This window comes from Leptonychotes weddellii, chromosome 6, assembly GCF_054177405.1.
Source record: "Leptonychotes weddellii isolate Sample4059 chromosome 6, ASM5417740v2, whole genome shotgun sequence".
Lineage (NCBI taxonomy): Eukaryota > Metazoa > Chordata > Mammalia > Carnivora > Phocidae > Leptonychotes > Leptonychotes weddellii.
The window spans coordinates 66,497,904-66,510,557 of NC_138374.1; positions in this window are offsets into that span (position 1 = coordinate 66,497,904).

The following is a 12,654-nucleotide window of genomic DNA, read 5'->3' on the forward strand; positions in this document are numbered from 1 at the left end:
TCTGAAACAAATAATGCAATATATGTTAAGGGAAAAAAAGAAGGTAGCAGGAGGGGAAGAATGAAGGGGGGGAAATCGGAGGGGTAGACGAACCATGAGAGATGATGGACTCTGAAAAACAAACTGAGGGTTCTAGAGGGGAGGGGGGTGGGAGGATGGGTTACCCTGTGATGGGTATTGAGGAGGGCACGTTCTGCATGGAGCACTGGGTGTTGTGCACAAACAATGAATCATGGAACACTACATCTAAAACTAATGATGTAATGTATGGGGATTAACATAACAATAAAAAAATTAAAAAAAAAAAAAAAGGTAGCTTCTCTTGACTTCCCAAGCTGAGCCACGATCTTCCATGTTATATGACAGCCAATGACCCATTTTCCTTTGAGGCATGCCCTCTGAAGCTTCCCGGAGGACATTTCTTCAGCTGATAGAGACAATGCTTTTAAACGACTGAATTTTTGTGATACTCTATGTATCGTAATGGTGTACTTTTTAAGCTGTCCTCATTTTGATCTCCTGTATGATTTTGTATTTTTCTTATAAACAACTAAAGATTATTTTAGGTCTAACAATGGGTACTACAACATTAGAGACTGATGTCAACCATTATCTCTCATTGGTGCTTTTATATGGATTCCAACGCAATCATTGATTCATGTGATCTGTTGGTCAGTTGTCAATCAGAAAACTAGTGAGTTTCTAAAATGTGTCCTGGACCCTGGGGATGCAAAGATAAGTAACACCTTCCCACTCTCAAGGAGCCTATAGAAAGGGGAGAATCTCTGTACACGATGAGAGACGTTCCTGGGAAGAACAATGCACATGTGGTCCAGGAATGGGCAGAACAAAATTGAGAATCACTGAGGTAGGAAGAAAGACAGGTAAACAATCCAACCAAATGCTTCAGATACTCTGATAGCTGTACATGAAGGATGATTTTATGGTTACTTTCTGCCTCTTCTACCTTTCTGTCTCTGGCCATGGCATATCCTCCGAGCTGCCAAACATCACAAACTAATTGCCTTGGACTTTCCACATGGATGCGTTCCCAGGTACCTCAAAGTCAACCTGTCCTAAAGTGAACCCGTGACCCTTCCTTCCAAACTGTTTCTCACCAGAGTTCCCTATCTCACCATTCACCCTGTTGCTTAAGTCATCATAAAGATCTTCCTCTCCTTTCCTGCCAATTCCACCTCCCAAATTCTGCTTAAATCTCTTCCTTCCTCCCCATCTTCATGACTGTTATCCTAACCCAAACAGCCACCCTTCCTCACCCTGTAAGGGCCTCCCAGCCAGTCTCTACATAGTTGATGGATCCTGTCATCACCATGTTAACCTCTTCTATAGATTCTCATCTGCGAGATAAAGTCCTGTGAGACTGCCCCCCCTCACCCGGTGCCATCTTGCTCCATTCTCCCACAGCTCCTGGTGCTTCAGCCTCACTGGATCCTAGTTCCCCAAAGTTGTCATTCTTTTTCCTGCCCATGTCTTTACCCCATGCAGTTTCCTCCGCCCTGTCCACACACAGCTGCACTCACACCTGGATACACCATTCTTCCCAGTGGATCTTACTCAGCACCAGGCCTCACCCTCAACACCATTAGCTCAGAGAAACTACACCTGACTTCCAGACTTGGTTGTCTTCCTGTCATTTACTCCACAGCACGAACCACAAAAGTGACCACTTGATTGCAGTGTCATCCCGCTAGGCAGCAAACTCCTCGGGGACAGGGACCTTGTTCCCTTATTCACCTCTGGCTCATCAGTATTAACTGGCCTAGAAGAGATTCTAAATATGCTGAACAAAATGAAATGGAATTAGTGAATAAATAAATGAAAGACGCTAAATAAAGCAGTCTGTCTTTACATGGCCTGCGAGGAGGAAAAAAAGGTTATAAATAGAAAATCAAAACAAGGGGATTCACTCTCCAAACCGTGAATGCTTCTGGACACTGGAACTCTTGTTAATTTTGAGGAGGTTCACCCGTTCCCTCCTTCCCATGGGCTTAAAAGGTCAAAGCAAAAATGTGGAATTTACATAGTGGAGACTGGCCCACAACTTTGTGAATATTCTAAAAGCCACTGAATTGGGCACTTTAAAATGGTTAATATGGTGAATTTCATGTTCGGTAAATTGTACCCCAAGTGGGGGAGAAAAAGAGCTTTAAAAATCACCGCTGTCCCCACAGGAGAAAGTGAGACAGAAAGACCAGCTCCCAGCTGAGAGATAGGAGCCTGCAGCTGGGGGGAGCAGGGAGAAGGCAGGAAGGGGGGAGGCGAGCAAGAAGCTGGTTGCACGCCTAAAATGAATGTAACATGCTGTGTCAACTACACTCCAAATTTTCTTTGTAAAATAATAAAATGAAATATAAAAGTAAAAACAGAACACAAGCAAAACAGGGAGCTGGTCTTGACAGCCAGTAAAGGCTCTGCTCTGTGACCCCGAAACCAGGCCATGTGTCGTCCATCTCCTTAGTGACAGCAAGGTGACAAGAAGCACCCTAGAGCCCTGCCCTCCACTGCTCTCCTCTCCACGTGCCCAGGGCTGAAGATCCTGTTCCTCCGAGGGTCTGTGTAGTGAGGGACCATGCTCCAAATGCCACCATGCATCCAACGACCTTATCCTGATGGCACCTCGGCCCCTCCCTCTCCCAGGACAGAATAGGACAAAACACCGAAGAGGCCCAAGTGATCAGGGCTGTCGCTGTTGGATTTGTACAAGTTACAGAAAATCATCATATGTTTGGTTATAGACTCAATAAATAATGTAAGAGAACCAACTGGACCACAAAAACAGAAGGTAGTATAAATTGAAGACAAAAAATAAATTATGGTATTTGCCTTCCATCCAAACTTCTCCCACCGTAAAAAAAAAAAAAAAAGGCCCCCAAGTTCAACTTCATTGTTGTCTATAGCTTCCTACCATCCCATCTTTCTCCTTTCTTTCACAGCCTAGCCTCTTAGAAGAATTTGTCTGCTGTTTTGGTCTAGAACTCTTAATTTCCCATTGGATTCTGTGACTTGCTGAAGTCTGATTCCAGTGAAAGTATCTGGCAGAGGTGAAGATTGACCTTCTAACTACTGAGGCATCCACTTACCCATACCAGTCCATATCCTTATATAGACAGGAGCTCATCTTGCTCCATGCATGGCCTCTAGTGTCCATTGGTGAGGTTCAAATCTGCTGACAAAGTGGCATCACAGACCCAACAGAGAATGGTTGCATGGGATCCAAGGAGCTGCTGAGCTGGAACTCCAGTCATGGCTACTACTAGGTGGATATGGACATGTGGGGATAATTAGGTCTTCCCACCAAAGTCATATTTGCAGGGACCTCCCAGGGGAGAGCACAAGCTGAGAAAGGAACCAAGTATATAACAAACTCCTAAGGTACCAACACATACTCATTGGAAGGAAGTAGGGGTTTCCAGCATACTATAGTGAGTGTTTCTAAAATCTTCCACCAGTGGATGCCCCAAACCTGGAGATCCCTCCAACAAATAACATGCCTCTGAAAAACTGTGACTTAACGGGGAGGGAACCATGCCCCCTCACTCTGTCACAAATTCCCCTGAAGTTTTGGCACCTTGACTGCCTAGGGTGGCCATGGCAGAACAGGACCATGAATAGTAGAGTGGGGAGCAACAGTGCCTTTGACCCCCAGCTACTGCAGAGCCACAGCCATGTGGCTGGAGAAGGCCCACCATGCCCAGGGGAGAAATCCCTTATCCGGAGAATCCTGTGGGAGAGAAACACAGATGTAATGCCGCCAAGGACTCCCAGGGAAGCATTTCTGGTTGGAGAGAACTCAGCGGGTGCCGAGGGCCTCATGTCTGCAGGTAGAAGTGAGAAGCTGGGGAAAATTTTTCTTTCTTTCTTTCTTTTGTCCCTCCCTTGGCTTCTGAGACTCCATTCTCTCCCGGTTCTTTCTACTTCTCTGATTTTTTTCCTTCTCATCTCCTTTGTGGCCTCCTCTTCCTCACTGTCTCCCTAAATGTTGGTGGCCCTCAGTGTTGCATTTTTCCTTCCCTACCCTTCTCATGTTCTACTCAACCTCTCTGGCTTCGATTACAACCTCTATGCTAGTAACCCACGATCCTATTTCTTAGCCCTGACCACCTCCTGTGCCTCCTGTACAGAATGCAACTGCCCATTGAACAAGTCCCAAGTGCCTTAAATAGAATACATCCAAAATGGCGGGCATCATGTCCTGCTTAATATCTGTTCTTCTCCCTAAATTACCTATCTCAGAGAAGAGAGTGCCCATTTACTCCAGTGAGGAACTGGGAAGTCAAGCTTGTTGTTGCTCTCCTTCATGACCACATCCCAGCGATCACCAGTCCCGTTGGTCCTGCCTCAGTCCCTACCACCCAGACCAGCCCATGGCCTCATCTATTCTTGTCTAGCCCTACTGCTGTCATCACAACTGGTCTCCCTGACCCCCAACCAGTTTCCCTTTATGCCTTACCACCCCAAGTCAGATTACTATCCTGCTTAAATTCCTTTGTTTGCTTCCCCTGCACTCCCTACCCTCCCACCCCCAGCCCAATCAAATACCTGTCCCCATCAGTGAAGGAGACTGTTTTCACCCTTTCCAGGGACATGATATATGTTTGTCTTGAAGCAATATGGTAGCTCAGCAGTAATAGTCTGTACAGGTCCTTGATGGATCTATTTTTACTTATATTCATGAAAATGAAAGTCCTTTTACATACCACTCAGAAAAATACATAATGGGCATTGTTTTATCCATTCTTGGCAAAGACAACTCAGCTCTTAACAAGCAGGATGACTATGAAAATATTTTGCTTCAAGTTAACATTTAAATATTTAATTAGAAAGCTTTCAAATGGAGGAGGGCATTCACTAGAAGGTTGCTGAAAGTTTCATTAATTTCACAAATAATGCTTTTGTGTAAGCACCATGCCAGGCCCTGAGGAACTGGGTAGACATGACCTTGCCCTTCTGACCATGTGCCCAGGGATGGGGCAGCCCACCCCAACATTGCTGCCCCATCTCAGGCATGTCCCTCTCCCACTAAGTGCTAGATCTAGCAGCTTCTGGCCTACCTGGCTACATTTTCCCCCATCGTAGTTAACAAAGAGGCAATTTCCAAAATGCAGATGTATTAGGGTCCTTCAAAGAAGCAGAACCAATAGGGTGTGTATATACATACATAAGGAGATTTCTTCTAAGGGATTGTTTCATGCAACTATGGAGGCTGACATATCCCAAGATGTGCAGTGTGCATTGAAAAGCGAGAAACCCGGGAAAGCTGGTCATGTTAAGTTCCAGCCTGAAAGCTGGTGGGCTCAAGACCCAGGAAGAGCGATGTTTCAGTTTAAATGTAAAGGCAGGAGAAGATGAGTCCTTACTCAAGGCCATCAGTCAGTAGGAGTTCCCTTTTACTTGTGGGCGGCTCAGACTCTTGTTTTATTCAGGTCTTCAACTGACTGGATGAGGCTCACCCACACTGGGGAGGGCAATCTGCTTACTGGGTTTACCAATTCAACTGTTAATCTCATCCAAAAACACTATTACAGACATGCTTAGAATAATGTTTGACAAATGTCTGAGCACCCTGTAACCCAGTCAAGTTGACACATAAAATTAACCCATCACAGCACATCAATATATTTGACTGAACCTAGAATACTTTTAGAAAATATCAACCCTCTAATACATTTTTAGAAATTAGTTTAATACATTTTTAAAAAATGATTGAGGGCTTAGGGTGGAGAATCACCTGGGAAATCATTAAAGCTAGGTCCACATGGATGGACCTTGAGGACATGGTACTAAATGAAATAAGTCAGACAGAGAAAGACAAATACCATATGATCTTACTTATATGTGGAATCTAAAAACAAACAAAACCAAGCTCGCAGATATAGAAAAACAGATATGTGGTTGCCAGAGGCAGGGGGTGGGGTGGGGTGGGGAATTGGGCAAAATGGGTAAAGGGAGCCAAAAGGTACAAACTAATAGTCATAAATAAGTCATGGGGATGTCATATACAGGAAGGTCACTATAGTTAACAATACCGTCTTGTATATCTGAAAGTGGCTAAGAGAGTTAATCTTAAAAGTTCTCATCACAAAAAAAAATTTTTTGTATCTATGTATGGTGATGGATGTTCACTCGACTTATTGTAGTGATCATTTCACAATGTATACATATATTGAATCATTATGTTGTATGCCGGAAACTAATATAATGTTATATGTCATATGTTATATGTCAATTATACCTCAATAAAAAGGGAAGAAGATATACAGATGGCAAATAAGCCCACAGAAAGATGCTCCACATCATATGTCATCAGGGAATTGCAAATGGAAACAACAAGAGACCACTACACACCTCTTAGAATGGCCAAAATCCAGAACTCTGACACCACCAAATGCTGGCAAGGATGTGGAGCCACGGGAACTCTCCTTCATTGCTGGAGGGAATACAAAACAATTCAAACATTTTGGAAGACAGTATGGAAGTTTCTTACAAAACTAAACATACTCTTACCATATGATCCAGCAATCACACTCCTTGGTACTTACCCAAAGGTCCACACAGAAGCCTGAACACACATGTTTAGAGCAGCTTTATTTATTTATTTTTTAAAAAAGCTATACCTCCAACTGTGTATGAGAAAAACATGTTGGTCAGAAAAGGAGGACTTTGTAACCTTGAATGAAAGCAGGAACACTCTTCTTAACTCTGGCCAAGTCAAGAAACCCAAATTGCAGCTCTATATCACTGTGTTTCAATTATGCTTTTGAGAGTGCCCTATTGGGATGTCTAGGTGGCTCAGTCAGTTAAGCATCTGCCTTCAGCTCAGGTCATGATCCTGGGGTCCTGGGATCGAATCCCACATTGGGCTCCTTGCTCAGCGGGGAGCCTGCTTCTCCCTCTGCCTGCCGCTCCCCCTGCTTGTACTCTCTCTCTCCCATAAATAAACAAATAATTTTTTTAAAAAAAGAGAGTGCCCTATTGATCAAATTGTTAGATAATAAACTAATTCTAAGACCCACATATGTGAAGTTGTATTTTTTTCATTCTCCATATCACAAAACAGAATGACTGGGACAAGGATGAAGAAATACTTATTCAGAACACCAAGAAGGGCCAAATGACAAGAGTATTTAAAGTGTAAGACCCTCCTTTTCCTTGGAGAATCTAGTGCCCATTCTTGGTTCTGGTCTGTAGACCTCTCCTAAATCCCCATAACTGGCAGGGATAGTGGCTGCCTATGTTGTAGAATTTGAGCCAGAAAACATTTCCACTTCCTGCCACCACCATTGGTGTGGCTCTCTTAAGCTATCTTATTTTGCAAGAAAGACCTAGTTAAGATATGATAAAAGTTCAGTGAAGGTATAACCTATTCTTATTTTCTGTTACTATGAGAGAAATTTTGGGGTACCTCTGAGATATAAGAACTGTGGCACTTAAATAAGGCAAAAGTCATCGCCAAACCAAAAGGGATGTGGGATTTCCAGAATTTTAAAAGTAATAACAGCTAATGTACTTACATGGTATTTACGACTTGTTTATATATATTACATATATTAACTCATTAAGCCCTCACGTCCCTATGAGGTAAGTACTCCTCTTATCTCCATTTTATGGATGAGAAACCTAAAGCGCAGAATGGTTAAGCCACTTGCTTAAGGTCATGTGGGTGGTGGAATCCAGATCCTGACACGTGAGTCTGGTCCCAGAGGCTCTGCACTGTACCACTCAGCTCTGCTTTCATAACAACCTACGGACAGGAAGTGAAGAAACACACATTCAGAAATGACGACCATGAGGAAGTCAGAAGATTCCTGGAGTGTCTATAATTTCGCTCCTCTTGTTTTTCAACAGCTCTGTCTGTTTCCCTAGAGTTAATCCAGGAAAATCTAGGAGGGAGGGAAAAAAGAAGGAAAAGAGGGAGGGAGGGAGGGAGGAACAGGAAAGCTGGGCGGAGCCCTGGACCAGTTGCATTCCCTTCTATTGTCCAAAAGGATTGTTGGTGGCCATGTAGATGGCAGCAGATTTAGGAAAGCAAAGAAAAAAAGGTTCAGCCTTTGGGGCTTTGAAGAAGAAAAAGGAAGTGAAGAGTGGAGCCTGGCTTACCAGAGAGAAGGCACACTGAAGTTGCAGACACACATCCATTAGCACCCATGAATCCCTTATTTCCTGAGATCACAGTTGGCCAGACTGTCCTATGGCAGAATCTTCAAGTCAAAGAAATTATTTGCTTTGATTGGGGTCTCCCCCTCATACAGAGAGTTCCTGAAGGGCCCGCACCTGACCCACAACACTTAGCAAAAACCCAGAGCGGCAGTTGGTTAAGCTACTGCCTTCAGCTCAGGTCATGATCCTGGAGTCCCGGGATCGAGTCCCGCATCGGGCTCCCTGCTCGGCAGGGGTTCTGCTTCTCCCTCTAACCCTCTTCCCTCTTGTGCTGTCTCTCATTCTCTCTCTCAAATAAATAAATAAAATCTTTAAAAGAAAAAAAACCCAGAGCGGGAACAACAAAATCACCAAGCACGACAGCCATGTAGGGAAGAAGACATTTGGAGTGAAGGGGGCCTTCAGGAGCTACAGTGGCCCAAAAGGATGGTATGAAGTTATTGTTGTCTGGCCAATGACATTAAAAGTTCTTAAACAGCGACTTGATTTCATACAGTTGTTTTGAAGAGAGGAGTTGCTTCAAAAAAATTATGTGAACTGCATTATCAATGCATTTACAAATTATCGGTTGAAGCATAGAAGTTTCAAAGAACAAACCACATGCTTTTCACATACACCTCTAGTAACTAGGGGTGTAGTAATTTCGTGGAGGACATCTGGAATTGCTTTTAGGGACACTTAAGTACTGCCATGATTACCTGATTTTTCTCAAATCACAGTAGTCCTCCATTACACATTAAGAAAAGGTGATTGGGACGCCTGGGTGGCTCAGTCAGTTAAGCGTCTGCCTTCAGCTCAGGTCATGATCCCGGGGTCCTGGGATCGAGTCCCACATCGGGCTCCCTGCTCCGCGGGGAGCCTGCTTTTCCCTCTGCCTCTGCCTCTCTCTATCTCTCATGAATAAATAAAAAAAATCTTTAAAAAAAAAAAAAGAAAAGGTGATTAATTATTTATAAGACCTAGATTATTTTATTTGCTTTTTAAGATTTTATATATTTATTTATTTATTTAGAGAGAGCACGCATATGCATGTGACCCTGGAGGGGGGCGGTGGCAGAGGGAGAGGGAGAGAAAGAATCCCAAGCCAACTCCGCTCTGAGCATGGGGCCCAACACAGGGCTCGATTCTGCAACCTTGAGATCATGACCTGAGCAGAAATCAAAAGTCAGACACCCAACCGACTGAGTCACCCAGGAGCCCCAGACTTACATTATTTTAAAAGATGAATTAAAAAAAAAAAAAACACAACTCTGTAAATTGGATTAATTTGTAGAATTTTACACACAAAAAAGATGATGTTGCAGAAAAAGCACAGCATCTTTATTGGCATATGAAGATATTCATTCTTCGTGGTTGCCCTGGGTATGTGGCACATTAGTGTTCTTGTTGTTTATACGTTGTTTCTATAAGAGCCTACTGACTTTTTACTAAAAAGGTACAGTAAAAATGATTTCATTAAAAACAAACCAATAACTACAAAAACTCACAAGAGAAAGTAGCCCTTGGACTTTCGACTTGAATGAAACAAGAAACTTACCCCAGATTAAAAATGTCTAAAGGCTCTCTCGGGCCTCATGGGCAGAACAAGAACTATATATCCAATTAAATGTGCAATTATGATTAAATGTCTTTGCATCCGTGGCCCTCAACCAAATTTTCTAGGAAGTGTGTGCATTAATGAGCAGCGAGGCCACCGGCTAATGGTGCTCAGTTAAAGATGCAAATGGATGTGAAAAATCAAGATCCTCAGGCCAGGCACTGAATGTGCTTTGATGAAAGAAAACGTTGCATTTCAAGGTTGGCAGAGATGAATGAAGGTGGGAGAGAAATCGGGTGCCTTTTCAGGGATGCCTTGGAGCTTCACGTACGCTAGCATGTAGGATGGAGCTGGTCATTCTGCTAGGCTTGCTGCATTGCTTGTATTGTTTGGCAGGGTGCTCTGCCGGCAAAGCCCAGAATTTGAAACCAAACTGTCAGAATTCATCTTAACTATTTGGACATGATATTCCCCTAACAGATTGGTTTGAATATATATCTGCTGGGATAGAGAATTAATTGAATTCCTTGATGAATTTTATGAGCCATGCAGCTTTGTAATTCTAGCAGAGAGATGGCTTATTAATTTGAATTTTAAAAAATAAATAAAAAGCAAGGAAATAAAACCATTTATCCAACATGAAAAAAACGAAAGAATCCTAAAAAGTCTGAAATTACAATTTTCCCCTAAACACCTCCAGATATGGACCATTTCCAAAGAGCTAAGATCTCAAACAAATGTGTCTTAACTTTAAAGATACACATGCCCAAAGGAAGTTGAGATGGCACATAGATTTGAAGTATTAGTTGGGTTTAATCTGTCTTTTACAGCAACATAGGACTTCACCATGGAGTGGCATTCTAGAAGGAAGCCTGCCAGTGTATGGGATGAGGCCTGGGAAGGTGGCAGGGGAGCTGGGATTCTTTTTTTTTTTTTTTTTTAACAGGTGTTAGCAGAGGAAAACTCCCGAACAGTAAATCTGGTGCTCACTGAGCTAAAACAGCACAGGACACTGTTGCCTCATCCCAGGTCCCAAGAACTGGCTAAGTACCCCCTTTAAATGTCCAGTGAGGGGCTTTGGTGTTCTCAGTCTACTTCACCGTGCCCCTTCATCCTGCTGGCAGGAGTCAATCCTGGCCTGCAGCCCACCCCACCATCAGGTTTTATGATAAAATCACTCTATTTCTCTTCTTCTTATAGCTCATCACTGAGAGATGGGGGAAAGTCATAGAAAGAAGGCATCTGGGCATTTGGGATTATATTAGATTTGTAATTAGATTGTCTTCACCTCTTTCAAAATATTTAGTTTCTAAATGAATCCAGCTTTAAATGCCTGAACTGGTTCATGCACAGATCTGCTTCCCAAATCTTGGGGTTTCATTCATGAAAAACTCTCCAGGGGTGTTGGGCTGGCTCTCTGAAGAGGTGCTCTTTCATATGCAGAATCTATTTTTTTTTTTAAGATTTTATTTATTTATTTGAGAGAGAGAAACTGAGAGAGAGAGCACATGAGAGGGGGGAGGGTCAGAGGGAGAAGCAGACTCCCCGCTGAGCAGGGAGCCCGATGCGGGACTCGATCCAGGGACTCCAGGATCATGACCTGAGCCGAAGGCAGTCGCTTAACCAACTGAGCCACCCAGGCGCCCTCATATGCAGAATCTAGAATGATCTGACCCTTAAGAGTAACTGCTATAGTTTAACAAACACACTAACCACCCGAAGTGCTAAAGGTTGAATTGTCTTTACAACTTCACATGGGGTCCTATACAAGCAAAGGGCTCTGTTCCTAGAAACAGACCAGCTTCCTGATATGGCCAAAGCCTCTTCTCCTTAAAGATGCTATGTTAGGGTCTAGTCTCTGTGCTATGAGGTATGGCTCTCACGACCCAACCTCATGGCACACCGAGTTTTGAAAATAGTCACACTTTGAATAGCTCTGATTCTGAGCGGTGAATATAGCTGTTAGTATAGATCTCTGTCCCCAGTGCCTACACAATGGGTGTGTTAAGTATAACGTTGGTTGGCTATTAAATGATAGATAAGGAAGAATAATAAGCAGCAAGAGAGCTGGTAGTCTCAAATTCCAGCTCCTGTGCCAAATTACCTGGGTCATTATTTTCATGACTCCTTCTCCTAAAAGCCCCACCGTCAAGGGTCCCACACACATTTCCCCAACCACTAGGTCAGTATCCAACCTGGGCCTCCAACAGTTTTCCACACCGATATTAATAGTTTTTCAAGGAATTTCTTTCCCAGATTAAAAGGGTGATGATCTGCAGGTAACGTGGGGAGCATGGGGTTCCTGAGTGTTTGTGGTTGTCAAACCCAGATGACTTCTTGCCTAATCATGCAGATTTAAAAGTCCAGAGTCGGCTCCCAGAAGCCCTTGCACAACACAGACGTCAACGTCTGCAACTTTTTACTGTCACGTACACGTTCTGCATGATCTGCCAAATTTGTTAAAACTCCAGTGAATCAGAGCTTATTTTCTTGTGCAGATTTTGGATTTATAACCAGGGGAAAAAATTAGACACACACAGGAAAAAAAAAGATCTAAAAGAAATTAGACCGAGCCAAAGAGAAACAAGCTTGTGATGAAGTAACCATTTCAACCACTTGAAAATATTTCTCTGCTTTTGATGCACTACTATTAGTTATATCGCTGTGAAAATAATGTTTGAATAAAAAAAGGAATTGGTGGGGCGCCTGGCTGGCTTAGTCGGTAGAGGTAGAGCGTGTGACTCTTGATCTCAGGGTTGTGAGTTCAAGCCCCATACTGGGGGTGAAGCCTACTTAAAAAAAAAAAAAAAAGCTGGTGAAAATGTGGTAGCCTAGTGAAAATTGGCCACTATGGTATGCATATGGTATGCATGAAATTACTCATACACATAATTTTAGAACCGGAAGTGTTTCTGGAATTCATCAGGAGACTGATTTTA